This window comes from Balaenoptera physalus (genome assembly GCF_965194825.1).
Source record: "Balaenoptera physalus genome assembly, chromosome: 17".
Classification (NCBI taxonomy): Eukaryota; Metazoa; Chordata; class Mammalia; order Artiodactyla; family Balaenopteridae; genus Balaenoptera; species Balaenoptera physalus.
In genome coordinates, this window is record NC_138895.1 from 55,506,805 (window position 1) to 55,521,846 (window position 15,042).

General features: G+C 33.3%; 2 long non-coding RNA genes across 2 annotated transcripts in view; one reads left to right on the top strand and one right to left on the bottom strand.

Annotated features, from left to right (window-relative positions):
* LOC309647240 overlaps positions 1 to 15,042 on the top strand; it is a 211,183-nt gene that overhangs the window by 145,544 nt on the left and 50,597 nt on the right. Inside the window, exon 2 of the long non-coding RNA XR_014255882.1 lies at positions 10,659 to 10,724. This is a non-coding gene — a long non-coding RNA (uncharacterized lncRNA). The remainder of the gene's footprint in view (positions 1 to 10,658; positions 10,725 to 15,042) is intronic.
* The window catches only part of LOC309647251, a 283,202-nt gene that overhangs the window by 40,901 nt on the left and 227,259 nt on the right, over positions 1 to 15,042 (bottom strand). The window lies entirely within an intron of this gene.

A 15,042-nucleotide genomic window follows, 5' to 3' on the forward strand; every position in this document is an offset into this window, starting at 1 on the left:
TTTCAATAAAGCTGAAATGTTTATGATTGCATCCCATGTTCTGTTGAATTTCCATAAGGAATAAAATGATCGGTAAATAATTGATTCAGTACGGGCAGAGAATGAACAGGTGAAGTTAAGCCTTATTGTATATACTTTAACAGGGCAATGAGATACTCATTGACAAAAAAACAGTAAAGCAGTGATTTTAACTCTAAACTACAACAGTGAAAATCAATAATTATTGCTAAAATGTCCTTTGATTTTTTTCTTTGATGGGACAGGGACTAAGAACATGTGAGAAATGTCTGAAATCCGATTTCCCAGACATAGGCATGGCTCTATTCTTCATCTCCTGCAGCTCTGCTCAAATATTACCAGTGGAGCCTTCTCTGACCAGCCTATTTAAAATCACAACACTGTTTACTCCTCGGCAGTCTCTTGTTCCCTTCTCTGCTTTATTTTTCCTTCAAAGCAATTAATACTTTTTTTTTTTAATTTTTATTTATTTATTTATTTATTTATGGCTGTGTTGGGTCTTCGTTTTCTTTGCGAGGGCTTCCTCTAGTTGCGGCAAGCGGGGGCCACTCTTCATCACGGTGCGCGGGCCTCTCACTATCGTGGCCTCTCTTGTTGCGGAGCACAGGCTCCAGACGCGCAGGCTCAGTAATTGTGGCTCACGGGCCTAGTTGCTCCGCGGCATGCGGGATCCTCCCAGACCAGGGCTCGAACCCGTGTCCCCTGCACTGGCAGGCAGACTCCCAACCACTGCACCACCAGGGAAGCCCCTATAACCTTTTAAAATAGTACCATATTAAAAAAAAATTTTGTTGTTGTTTATTATTTGCCCCCCATTCTAGTCTTAACTAGAATGTAATTTCTATGAGGACACAAATTTACATTTGTTTGGTTCATTCCCATGACCTAGAAGAGTGCTTTAAATTTAGTAGGTCTTTAATCTGTATATTTTGAATGGATAGTAGTTAAATGAAGAATCACCATTTGTTGAATGGGTAAAGAATGTGTACCTCCATTTTAACTGATAATCTAAACAAATATTTTCCAAAGCAGATGTTTCTAAGATTTGAGAGTTGTGAATTATTTAAAGACAAATTAAGTCAGTTTTTTGCTTAGTTGTTTTTTATCATAGTACTTTTCTTTGTTTAAGATGAAATAGAGGTTACTCAGGGGAGACTATGGAGGATTTTACTGCTCTTGTCATATTTTTTGACATGAAATTTTTCCTGAAGAACATTCATATTCATTTTTTGATCAGAAAAAAAATCCATGAATATGTATTTTAGTGATTATCCTTAATGTTTGGAATTTGTGCTATCTGGAATAAGGACAAATCCTGAAGGCTGTTAACAAACAGGACATCCATTGTTACTAATTCAGTCATCTAGAATCTCAATATTTTTCATAATGGCATGCTTCCTTGCTATGTATTTACCAGGGCCAAAGAGTGAAATTGCTAAATTCAGAAAGCATCTAGGAAAATTCTGTATATATCCTAACATATTATTATAAGCAAAAGTAAGCTAGTTGGAATGAAAAGGAAATGGCACATTTAAACTTTTATTCCTTTTCACTTAATTCAGAACTTTTGTTGTTTTTCTGTCTAAGATAATTTTGGCATGCATTTATTTTATTTTATCTGTATGTAATGTTACTGAGAACAGTGCTTAAGGTTTGTTCTGATTTGTGGGGCTTTCTTTTGCTATATTTTATTAAACCAATAGAATATTTAAGATAACACATAATAATTAATATGAAGCTCCTTTAGAAGGGATGCTAAGGTGATTTATAAAAATGGTCTTAACAGTTTTATGAGATATATGTGGAGCAAATGGCTCATTTCTTCTATTTGCTGCATTTAAGTTGAATTTTTATCTCCATTCACCATATGGTATATTTTAGCTTTCTCATACATATTTTCTATGACCCACATCCCATTGAAGTAGCTGGGGGAATTTGCAGAATGTGATAATGTAGGCATAGAATCTTCACAAATAGATGGCAGGAAGCAGAAAAGAAAAGAGCTTGGATCTCTCAGTTGTTAGATAAATGTGTTTAGTTCTGAATATAGTAGTAAAACCTTGAGGAAGATACTGTTGTATTTATGGCTTTTTTTATTATGGATATAGAACAATGAAGAACTCTGGCTTTGAAGTCATAAAAGTCAATCACAATTTCATATCATTATAATGTTGGGCTCAATTTCTCTAAGCCTCAGTTTCATCATTTGTAAAATGGGTACCATTAAACACAAATGTTATACATTTATAATACTTACTTGTTTGTCTGCTTATAAGGTCTATATCTTTAGTTTTCCCAAACGATATGAATTAGGCACTGACTCTGACTTTATGGTATTGATCAGGGAGGTTTAGTGACCTAAGACCTCATAACTAGTAATTGGTAGTGTCTGGGTAAGCCTGAGACAGCTTCCAGTACTGCTTTCTTCTCATTATGGCCCATAGGAATTATTAGCACCTGCCTTATAGGACCTGTGGCATCCAAGAGATAGAAAAATAAAGAGTTGGAATTAATGAGAGACCAAGAGACAATGAAAATAAGTGGGAGAGCAATGAGAGAGAAGGGATAGGTCAGTCAGGGTTTAAAGAGTTTTCTTTTATTACAATTTTTTTCATTGAGAAAAAATTGACATATAACAATGTATTAGTTTCAGGTATACAACACGATTCAATATTTGTACATATTGTGAAATGATCACCACAGTAAGTATAGTTAACATCTATCATCACACATAGTTACAGATTTTTTTTTTTCCTTGTGATGAGAACTTTTAAGATCTATGCTCTTAGCAACTTTCAAATGTACAATACAGCACTATTAATTATAATTACCATGTTGGACATTACATCCCCAGGACTTATTTATTTTATAACTGGAAGTCTGTGGCTTTTGAACACCTTCTCCCATTTCACCCACCTCCCACCTCTGACAACAACCAATCTGTGTTCTTCGTATCTATGAGCTCCATTTTTTTTGTTTGTTTTTTGGTTTGATTTTTAGATTCCATATATAAGTGAGATCATGTGGTGTTTGTCTTTTTCCATCCTACTTCACTTAGCATAATGCCCTGAAGGTGCATCCATGGTGTTGCAAATGGCAAGATTTCCTTCTTTTTATATGGCTGCATAATATTCCATTGTGTGTATTCCATTCCACACACACCCCCACACACACCACAACTTCTTTATCCATTTATACATTGGCTGCTTCTGTGTGTTGGCTATTGTAAATAATGCTGCAATGAACATGGGGGTATAGATACCTTTTCAAGTTAGTGTTTTCATTTTTTTGAGATAAATACACAGAAATAGAATTGCTGGATCAAGGGTAATTCTATTTTTAATTTTTTAAGGAACTTCCATACTGTTTTCCATAATGACTGCACCAGTTTACATTCCCACCAACAGTGAACAAGGGTTCTATTTTCTCTATATCCTCGTCAACACTTGTTATTTCTTGTCAGTTTGATAGTAGTTATTCTAACAGTCATGAGATGGTATTTCATTGTGGTTTTGATTGGCATTTCCCTGATAAATAGCGATGTTGAATACCTTTTCATGTATCTGTTAGCCATCGATATGTCCTCTTATATGTCTATTCAGTTCCTCTGCTCATTTTTAAATCGGGTTGTTTGTTTTTCTGTTGAATTGTATGAGTTCTTTATATATTTTGTGTATTAAACCCTTATCAGATATATGATTTGCAAATATTTTCTCCCATTTGATAGTTTATCTTTCCATTTTGTTGATGATTTCCTTTGCTGTGCAGAAGCTTTTTAGTCTGGTGTAGTCCCACTTGTTTATTTTTGGCTTTTGTTGGTTTTACTTTGGAGTCTGAAGATAGTTTATTGATTTGAGTAAAAATGCAGTAAATTCCAATCATGAAAGTGGAACTGTCATATTCACATTTTACTTATCCAAATTCAACTACATGTGCTCAGTATAAGAAAATCATCTATAATCACCTATTACAGAATGAACTTTATATCTTAGTTAATTACTTTATTTGGTGCCCACCAAAAAACAAAAAACCAAAAACAAAACCAATTCAATCCCATGTTGTAGAGAGAGAATGCACAAAATCACAGAGTGTAGTCTATAGTTATTTAATGGGCTATTAAGCATAATTTTTACAACATGCAGTTTTCTCCTTATGCACTTATTTTAAAACATAACCCATGTTAGAGATGATTTTACTGTGGTGTTAGTATAAATGGTTTTCTATGAGTTATATTTTTGCATAATTACTATAATTCATAGATTTGTACCAACCCTTTACATTCTGCAAAAAGATTTAAGTAGTATAGAACTGGATTTTTTTTTTAATGGTGATATGCTTATATGTCTATTATTTCCTAGTTTGTTCATATTTATATAGCTTAGAATGTATTCATATTTTATATTCATGTGCATATAGAAACACTGTTATAGATGGTAGTTACTGCTCCCCCAACCCCAGGAACTGCAATGTACCTGAAATATGCATTCTACATTTATAATGAAAACAATAACACAATACGAGCTTAAAAGTGAATTGCCCTGCATTACTCATAAAGCAGAAACACTTATGCATAGAAATGCTTTGAAAGCCTTGGAAGAGATGTGCAATCAAAATGCAAATATGTTTTCACTTAAAAAGAAAAAAATTTCTCTCTGGAAACTGGTTTACATAGGATTTGGAGTTAACATTCCAGTTTTTCATCTGATTGAAACCATTGGCCATTTTATTTACCAATGTTCTTTGGACTTAGTACCATCTGCTGTTCATTGTTGGCGCATGCAAAGTTCCTGGGATTGTATATCCTCCAGCAGATTTCTTTATTATGGTCCATTTTTGTAGGCTGTTGGTTCAACTTTTCTTGGTAGCTCCAGTATTCTTTTTGCTAAAATCTGTGTTTGGGTGTAGTTCTTCCATGACCTGAATTACAAATTCCTAATTTCCAGAAGAAATAACAAAGCATATGTAAATTGTAATAGCTTAAATTATTCTGACTTTATTAATTACATTTAACTTTTTTGCTTTTGATAACTAGATTCATTTCCCTTCCTCTCATTTTTGCTTTTTCCTTGGACTAAAATCATTTAACTTATGTTGTTACCTAAGGTATTGTTAAGCAGTACTTTACTCCATTAGCCCATTAAATAAAGTTCTTCCTGATCTGTTGCTTATTGTAATGTGTCGATTGTGTCTCCTCTGCTACAGCTCAAAAAAGGCATACTGGAGTCTTAACTCCCAATGTCTCAGAATGTGACCTTATTTGGAGATAGGGTCTTTACAGAGGTAATCAAATCTCCAGAGGCTAGGAGAAAGGCCTGAAATAGATTTTTCCTTAGTGCCTGGAGAGGGAGCATGGCCTTGCTTGATCTACTTGATCCCAGATTTGTAGCCTCCAAAACAGTGAGAATAAATTTCTGTTACTCAGTAAGTAGTACTTTACTATGGCAGACCTAGTAAACTAATATTTACTAATCTTGTTGCCCATTCTATTACTTTATGTCCTCTCCTATGTTCCCAAACTTTCCCAATTCTTTGCTTTTTTTCGTTGCTATTCATCATGGGCTATCCTTCTCTCATATCAATATATTCAAAATTTACCTTTTATTTAAGGTACTGTTTCTCAAATGCCAGATTGTTTATGAAAATTTCATAAACAATAAGCTTCTCATAAAATTAGATGTGTTTTCTCCCTGATGTCCTGTTGCAAGATCCTTTGCTTAATCCCAAAGGGCTAGCTAGAGATTCTTTCTATCACCATAGTAGATATCCAGGGCCAATGTATTCTGGGAAAGTTTGTGAAATGAGTTATTGGAAGAAAACATGAGGTATTCACGTGGAAACTGACAAATACAGGTGCAGGTGGTAAGAAGTCCCCATTTATGGTGAAATGAGTGGGAAAGTTCTCCATATCTAAACCAAGCTCAATTTCTGGATATTACCCCAGAGGCCCTAGGAAAGTTTCTTTCCAGAGGCCCTAGGAGAGTTTCTTCTTTAGTCCGCTTATCCTGGCTCTGCCCAGGTAGCAAAACCACTGCAAAAATGTTCTCCTATGTTTTATCCTAGTTCACTTTCTTTTAATACTTAGCCTTTAATATGAAATTTATTTGGGGGTGCAGTGTGATCTAATTTTCTACAAGTCAAGTTTTTCCAACTCCACTCAAATAGAATGACCCAATTCTATTTTATTGTGCAGTGATTCTTCTGTTGATTGATTTTGGGGTTAAGTTTATATTACTTTAATTATTGTAACTCCATAATAAATTTGAATTTTATACAAGGCACATCCCTGTAATACTTTTGTTTGTTTGTAAAACACATATTAACTAGATGTTTGTTACTCCAGATAAATTTCAATATATTTTTATCTCTGAGTGTAACCTAAAAATTTATTACAGAAAAATATATAGTAATTAGCATTATCATTTAATGTGAATTTTTATTCTTCAGCAAAATTTTGTAATTTTGTATACACCTAATATGTTTCTTATTGAGGTCATTTATAGTTACCTTTATTTTCTTATTTTCCTCCCATTAAATTAGAAGAATGATTATTCACTTGTGAATATTACATTTTTATTCAGATTCTTTACTCAAGTAATATTTCAATTCTAGTAAACTTTCAGCCAATTCCCTTGAGTTTCTAAGTAGAGAACTGTTGAAATAAAAGTGGCTTTTCTCACTTTTATATTTTGTTACATCTATGTTTTCTGATTTCTTATTGTAATTGACTAGAACATAAAAAAAGGAAGTAAAGATCAGAATAGGAATCCTTACTAATTCCTATTTGAATGGAAATTTCTTTTAACTGTTGTATTAAGCACCAGTAAGTGTGAGATTTTTATCAATTGTCTTTTTCAGTGTTTCATGAGATGACTATGAAGTCAGTTTTCTTTTAAGTTCTTTTGGCTTTCACATTTGGGTCAATTTTGGTAATTTATATTAGCAAATCAGTTTTTCTATTCTCGCTATAATTTCTAATTTTAATCATGTTTTCTTTCTCCTTAATTGAATAGAAATTTGTTTCTAGATATGTTTCTATATATCTAAAATTCTATAAATAAATATTTATATATATTTACTATTTCTGTTACTTAACAGATTTATGTTTTTATCCTTATACTTTTTTCTTTCTGAATTCTATGCATTTTTTATTATTTATTTTAAGACTTTTTTTCATTGAGATATAATTGACATATAACAATGTATTAATTTCAGGTGTACAACAAACTGATCTATATTTGTATATATTGCAAAATGATCAACACAATAAGTCCAGATAACATGCATCATCATAGTTATAATTTTTTCCTTGTGATGAAAACTTTTAAGATCTACTCTTAGCAACTTTCATATATATATTATTATTAACTATAGTCATCATACTATACATTACATACTCATGACTTATTTATTTTATAATTGAAGTTTGTATGCTTTGGCCACCTCCCATTTTGTCCACCCTCCCAACCTCTGGCACCACCAATCTTTTCTCTGTATCTGTGAGTTCCAATTTTATTTGTTTGCTTTTTAGATTCCACATATAAGTGAGGTCACATGGTATTTGTATTTTTTCTCACTTATTTCACTTAACACAGTGCCCTCAAAGTCCATCCATGTTGTCACAAATGGCAAGATTTCCTTCTTTTCTATGGCTGAATAATATTCCATTTTATATACATACACAACCTCCTTATCCATTCATCTATCATTGGACACTTAGGTTACTTCCATGATTGGCTATTGTAAATTATGCTGCAATGAACATGGAGGAACAGATATCTTTTCCACTTAGTATTTCTGTTCCTTTCAGTTAAGTACCCAGAAGTGGATCATATGGTAATTCTATTTTTAATTTTTGAGGAACATCCATACTGTTTTCCATAGTAGCTACACCAATTTACATTCCCACCAACAGTGCACAAGTATTCCCCTTTCTCTGCATCCTTGCCAACACTTGTTATTTCTCATCTTTTCAATAATAGCCATTCTAACAGGTACAAGATACTATCTCATTGTGGTTTTGATTTGCATTTCTCTGATGATTAACAATGTTGAATACCTTTTCATGTACCTGTTGGCCTTCTGTATATCTTCTTTGGAGAAATGTCTTAATTATATCCTCTGCCCATTTTTAAATCATTTTCTAGTGTTTTTTTGTTTTGTTTTGTTTTACTATTGAGTTGAATGAGTTTTTAAAAATACATTTTGGATATTAACCTGTTATCAAATATATGATTTGCAAATATTTTTCTCCCTTTCAGTAGGTTGCCTTTTCACTTTGTTGATGGTTTCTTTTGCTGTGTAGAAGCTTTTTAATTTGATGTAGCTCCACTTGTTGTTGTTTGCTTTTGTTGCCTTTGCTTTTGGCGTCAAATGCAAAAAGTTGTTGCCAAAACCAAAGTCAAATAGCTCATCACCTATGTTTTCTTCTAGTTTTATGGTTTCAGGTCTTTGTTCAAGTCTTTAATCCATTTTGAGCTAGTTTTTTGTGTGTGGTGTAAGATAATGGTCTAGTTTCATTCTTTTGCGTGTGACTGTCCAGTTTCCCAACAACATTTATTGAAGAGACTGCCCTTTTACCATTGTATATTCTTGGTTATTTTGTCATAAATTAATTGGTTATATATATATGTGAGTTTATTTCTGGGCTGTCTATTCAGTTCCATTGATCTATGTGTCTGTATAAAGGCAATACCATACTGTTTTGATTACTATAGCTCTGTAATATAGTTTGAAATCAGGAAGTGTGATGTCCCCAGCTTTGTTCTTCTTTCTCAAGATGGTTTTTGCTAATCAGGGTCTTTGTGGTTCCATACAAATTTTAGGTTTGTTTGTTCTATTTTTGTGAAAAATGTCATTGGAATTTTGATGGGAATTGCATTGAATCTGTAGATTCGTTGGGCAATATGAAGGTTTTAACAATATTAATTCTTCTAATTCATGAGCATGAAATATCTTTTTGTTTCTCTTCTTCAATTTCTTTCATTAAGGTCTTAAAGTTTTCTGCGTACAGGTCTGTCACCATCTTGGTTACATTTCTTCCTAGGTATTTTGGGGTTTTTTTGATGCAATTGTAAACGGGATTGTTTTCTTAATTTCTCTTTTTCGTAGTTTGTTATTAGTATAAAGAAGTACAACACGTTTTTGTATAAAGATTTTGTATCCAGCAACTTTACTGAATTCATTTATTCTAATATAGTTTTTTTGGTAGAGTCTTTAGGATTTTTATATATTATATCATCTGCAAATAGTGACAGTTTTACTTCTTCCTTTTCAGTTGGGATACCTTTTATTTTACTTATTTATTTACCTAATTGCTCTGTCTAGGACTTCCGGTACTATTCTTTTATAAATTTATTTATATTTGGCCATTTTGGGTCTTCGTTGTTGTGCGAGGGCTTTCTCTAGTTGCAGCAAGTGGGGGCTACTCTTCATCACGGTGCATGGGCTTCTCACTGCAGTGGCTTCTCTTGTTGCAGAGCACGGGCTCTAGGTGCACAGGCTCAGTAGTTGTGGCTCGTGGGCTCGAGAGCACAGGCTCAGTAGTTGTGGCGCACGGGCTTAGTTGCTCTGTGGCATGTGAGATCTTCCCAGCTCAGGGCTCGAACCTGTGTCCCCCGCATTGGCAGATGGATTCTTAACCACTGCACCACCAGTGAAGTTCCCAATACTATGTTGAATAAGTGGTAAGAGTGGGCATCCCTGTCTCATTCCTGATCTTAGAGGAAAAGCTTTCAGCTTTTCACCATGGAGTATGGGCTGTGGGCTTGTCGTATACGGCTTTATTATGTTGAGGTGTGTTACCTCTATACCCACTTTGTTGAGAGCTATTATTATAAATGGTTGTTGAATTTTGTCAAATGCTTTTTCTGCATCTATTAGACAATCATATGATTTTTATCCTTCATTTTGTTAAAGTGGTATATCACATTAACTGATTTGCAGATGTTGAACCATCCTTGTATCCTTTGAATAAATCCCACTTGATCATGGTGTAGGATGCTTTTAACATGTTGTTCAATTCAGTTTGTTAATACTTTGTTGAGGAGTTTTGCATCTATATTCATCAGGGATATTGGTCTGTAATTTTCTTGTGTCATCCTTGTCTGGTTTTGGTATCTGGGTAACATTGGCTTTGTAAAATGAGTTTCAAAGGGTTCCCTCCTCTTCTGTTGAGAAAGGCTGGTAATAATTCTTCTTTAAATGTTTGGTAGAATTCACCAGTAAAGCCATCTACTCCTGGACTTTTGTTTGTTGGGTGCTTTTTATTACTGATTCAGTCTCCTTAGTAATAAATGTGTTCAGATTTTCTATTTCTACATGCTTCAGTCATAGTGGATTGTGTGTTTCTAGGAATTTATCCATTTCTTATAGTTTGTCCAATTTGTTGGTATATAATTGTTCATAGTAGTCTCTTATGATCCTTTGTTTCTTTGTATCAGTTGCAACATCTCCTCTTTCATTTCTGATTTTATTTATCTGAGTCCTTTCTCTTTTTTTCCTTGGGGAGCTTAGCTGAAGTTTTGTCAATTTTGTTTAACTTTTCAAAAAATCAGCTCTTAATAGCATTGCTTCTTTTTTTTCTAGTCTCTATTATTTCATGTATTTCCTTTCTGAACTTTGTTATTTCCTTTCTTCTACAGGCATACCTTAGGAGATTTTGTGACTTTGGTTCCAGATCACTGCAATAGAGAGAATATCACAAAAAAGTGAGTCACATGGATTTTGGGGTTTCCCAGGGCATATGGAAGTTATGTTTACACTCTATCTTAGTCTATTAAGTGTGCGATAGAATTATGTCTCTTTTTTTTTAACATCTTTATTGGAGTATAATTGCTTTACAATGGTGTGTTAGTTTCTGCTTTATAACAAAGTGAATCAGTTATACATATACATATGTTCCCATATCTCTTCCCTCTTGCATTTCCCTCCCTCCCACCCCTCTACGTGGTCACAAAGCACCGAGCTGATCTCCCTGTGCTATGCAGCTGCTTCCCACTAGCTATCTATTTTACATTTGGTACCACTTTTATTCTTGTAATTGACTTCTAGTTTCATACCAATATGGTCAGAAAAGATGCTTGATAGGATTTCAGTCTTCTTAAATTTATTAAGACTTGTGTTGTGGCCTAACTTTTGATTTTTATCCGTTTAGCTACTCTATGTCCTTTGATTTGAAAATTTAGTTCATTCACATTTAGTAATTATTGATAGGTATATACTTATTGCCATTTTGTTAATTGCTTTCTGGCTGTTTTGTAGTTTCTCTGTCCTTTCTTCTCTTGCTGTATTCCTTTTGATGGTGATGTTCTGTAGTGGTATGCTTAGCTTCCTTTCTTTGTGTATCTACTATAGGTTTTTGCCTTGTGGTTAACATGGGACTCACGTAAAACAACTTATAAGAGTCTATTTTAAGTTAATAACAACTTAAGTTGGAATGCGTCCCAAAGCTCTATATATTTACCCCCACACACATTTTATGTTTTTAATGTCTTAATTTACATCCTTTTATATAGTATATCATTAACTAATCATTGTAGTTATAGTTATATATACTACTTTTGTCTTTTAACCTTCATACTAGACTTTATAAATGATTAACGTACTACTTTACAACATTAGATTATTCTGAATTTTACTATATATTTACCTTTACTAGTGAGATTTATACTTTCATATATTTTCCTGTTACTCTTTAGCAAGCACGTTTCATTTCAGCTTTAAAAAGTCCCTTTAATATTTCTTTTAAGGCTGGTCTAGTGGTGATGAACTCCTTTAGCTTTTACTTGTCTGGAAAACTCTCCTTCAATTCTTAATGACGAATTTTATTATTTTTATAGGTAGTTAGGTGTAAGTCTTTTTTTTGTTTCATTTCTTTGTAGTAGTTAATTTGGCATATAAAGTTACTTTTACTGTACCTTTGTCATTCTATACCTTTTGATATGTAGTATCATTTTTATTATTCTATAAATTGTCACTGCTGTTGTTTTAGATTTTCTCTTTGTTCTTATGGTTAGAAAATTAAGTTTTAGTTCCCATGGTTGGGATTTGCTTTATTGTGTTTTAATGTTTAACTTTTTTACATTATGGAAAATTATAGATTTAAAGGTTTTATTTAAGGTTGAAGAGATGATTGATTTTAGCAAATGTCCCTTGACAAAATATGAAAGTCTTTCTTTCCTTTGTAGGAAAGGAAGTTAGTTATATCTTTTTATTTAACTTTATTTATTTATGCAAAAACCTTTTATTTCTTCCTCTTCTTGTTTGTGCGCTTCATCTGTTAAAGATTGAAAGTTATCTGTTATATCCCCCACTATAATGTTTTCAGTAATTTGTGCTTTTTATTTGTTTGTGTATGTCTATCTGAACCTCAGAGGCAAAGGACTGAGTGAATCACACACCTCAATACACAGTGCAGGATCACTGATGGTCCTGCAAGGCCCTACTCTCTTTTTTTGATTTATATATTTATTCCTTTTAATCCTCATTTTCTATTCCACCTGTTCCCCTCCCACATCCCAAACTCAATTCTAACTAGTTTGGCAGGTGTCCTTTGGTTTGTATATATGCCTGTGAAATATGAATTGTTTTATGTACATTGTTGTTTTTTAATTTTCATAAATGGTAACATTAATTACATCTTCACCTGTTTCTCACTTTTCCACAAAATACTGTGCTTATATGACTATCAATTTTGTTGTTCAAAATTGGCTTGGTTCTCATTAGTAGTATGTATGTATCTACCATGTTTATCCATTTATTCTCTCAACAATGGGCACCCAGATCATGTTCAACTCCCTGCAACAAATCTGCATAAATTTCCTTATATATTTCCCCTTACAAGCCTTACAGACTTACTTCTTATAGAGGCAAGAGAAGGATGCCCGGATGGAAGGATATCAATATACTTAATTTAACAGATTTCTCAGAAGCGTTACATAGTCTGCACTTCCACCAGCAAGGCATGAAGATCCCTATGTCTCTAATCCCAGCCAACATTTGGCCTTATCCAGCTTTCTAATTTTTGACAGTCTGAAGGGTATAAAATGATATCGTATTTTAATTTATTTTTCTCATTATTAGTTAGTCTGAGAGTATATTTAAAGGTTGAGGCCTTTTAAATTTCACTTTTTATATTTTGCTTGCTTTTACCTTTTGCCTTTTTGGAATTGCTATTCTTCTTTTGTCTTGTTCATTTGCAAAGCTTCGCTTACAGTCTAGACCAGGGGTCAGCAAATCTTGGTCTCTGGCCCAAAACTGACTTGCTGTCTATTTTCATATAGTCAACAGGCTAAGAATGAAGTTTACATTTTAAAATGATAGGGTAAAAAATGAAGAGAATAATAATACTTTGTGACACATGAAAATTATATAAAATGAAATTTTAGTGTCCATAAATAAAGTTGTATTGAACGTAGCCATGCTCATTCATTTACGTATTGTATATTGCTGTCTTTATGCTACAATGATGGAGTTTAGAGTTTAGTTCCGACAGAGATTATGACTCACAAAGCCTAAAATATTTACTAGCTATCCCTTTATGGAAAAAGTTCACTGACTTCTCATCTGAAAGAGTCTCTGATTGATTTCAGACATTGTTAATTTTGCCATCATGTTCCCTAATCAATAGCCATTATTTTGATATAATCAGGTTAATCAATTAAAAAATTTTTGTCTGATATTCCAAGCTTTAAGATTATGTTTAAAAGGTTCATTTCCACTCCACTGTCACAAAGATAGTTTCTCACATCATCGATAATTAGTTTTATAATTTAACTTTTACATATAGGTATTTTATAAACCATGATTCCATCTTTGCAAATTATATTAACAAATGAACTAATTTGAATTTTTCTCTGTATAGTGAACCAACTTTCCCCAAACCATCTAATAAATTATCTGTTCCTTCTGTTTAGTACATTAATGTATGATGCCATCTTTATCATGTGTTAAGTTCCTATGTGTTCATGGGTCTGTCTCCAAGCTTTCTCTTTTGATCCATCTGTCCATTTGTCTATTTACTGGTTATTATAATAACTGGAAAAGCAAGTGTTCATCTTTGCTTTTTTAATGTAGGTCAACTTAGTTATTTGCAAACTTGTATTTGTTCATGTAAATTTTAGAATATTTTTGGCTTTTTCTTTAAATATTCCAAATGGATTTTTTTTGGATTCAGTTGAGTTTATAGATGAAATTGTGGAGAACTGATATATTTTTTAAAATTTATTTATTTATTTATTTTTGGCTGTGTTGGGTCTTCGTTTCTGTGCGAGGGCTTTCTATAGTTGTGGCAAGTGGGGGGCCACTCTTCATCGCGGTGCGCGGGCCTCTCACTATCGCGGCCTCGCTTGTTGCGGAGCACAGGCTCCAGACGCGCAGGCTCAGTAATTGTGGCTCACGGGCCTAGTTGCTCCGCGGCATGTGGGATCCTCCCAGACCAGGGCTCGAACCCGTGTCCCCTGCATTGGCAGGCAGATTCTCAACCACTGCGCCACCAGGGAAGCCCCTGATATTTTTATAATGCTAGGTGGACTTATCCACAGAACAGAATATACTCCATTTATTCAGGTAATTATCTACATACTTTAGTGAAGTTTTGTGTATTCTTGATAAAGAAAATTCCTAGGTACCTTAAGTTTTTGTTGCTATTGGAAAGATATATTTGTATTGTATTTTATAGTTTGTTTTTGCTGTTATAGAGAATGCCATTGGTTTTTGTATATTGAGTTTGTCTCTGTCAACCTCGCTGAACTCTCTTACTCTTCCTGTTTTTTAATTTAGTTGGTTTGTCTAGGTAGATGATGACATTATCTGCAAACAACATTTTTATATCTTGTGTTACACCTTAGTTCCTACTCCTCATCACTGTTGTTGTTGCTGCTATTATTATAATACTTTATAGTACTGGCCAGGAGTTCTGGTACTATGTTAAATGACACTGTTATTGGTGGACATCCTTGTTCTTTAAAATGGAGTAACTTTTAAGTTTTCCTGTAAATGTTCTGTTTATCATAGTTGGGTTTTCTG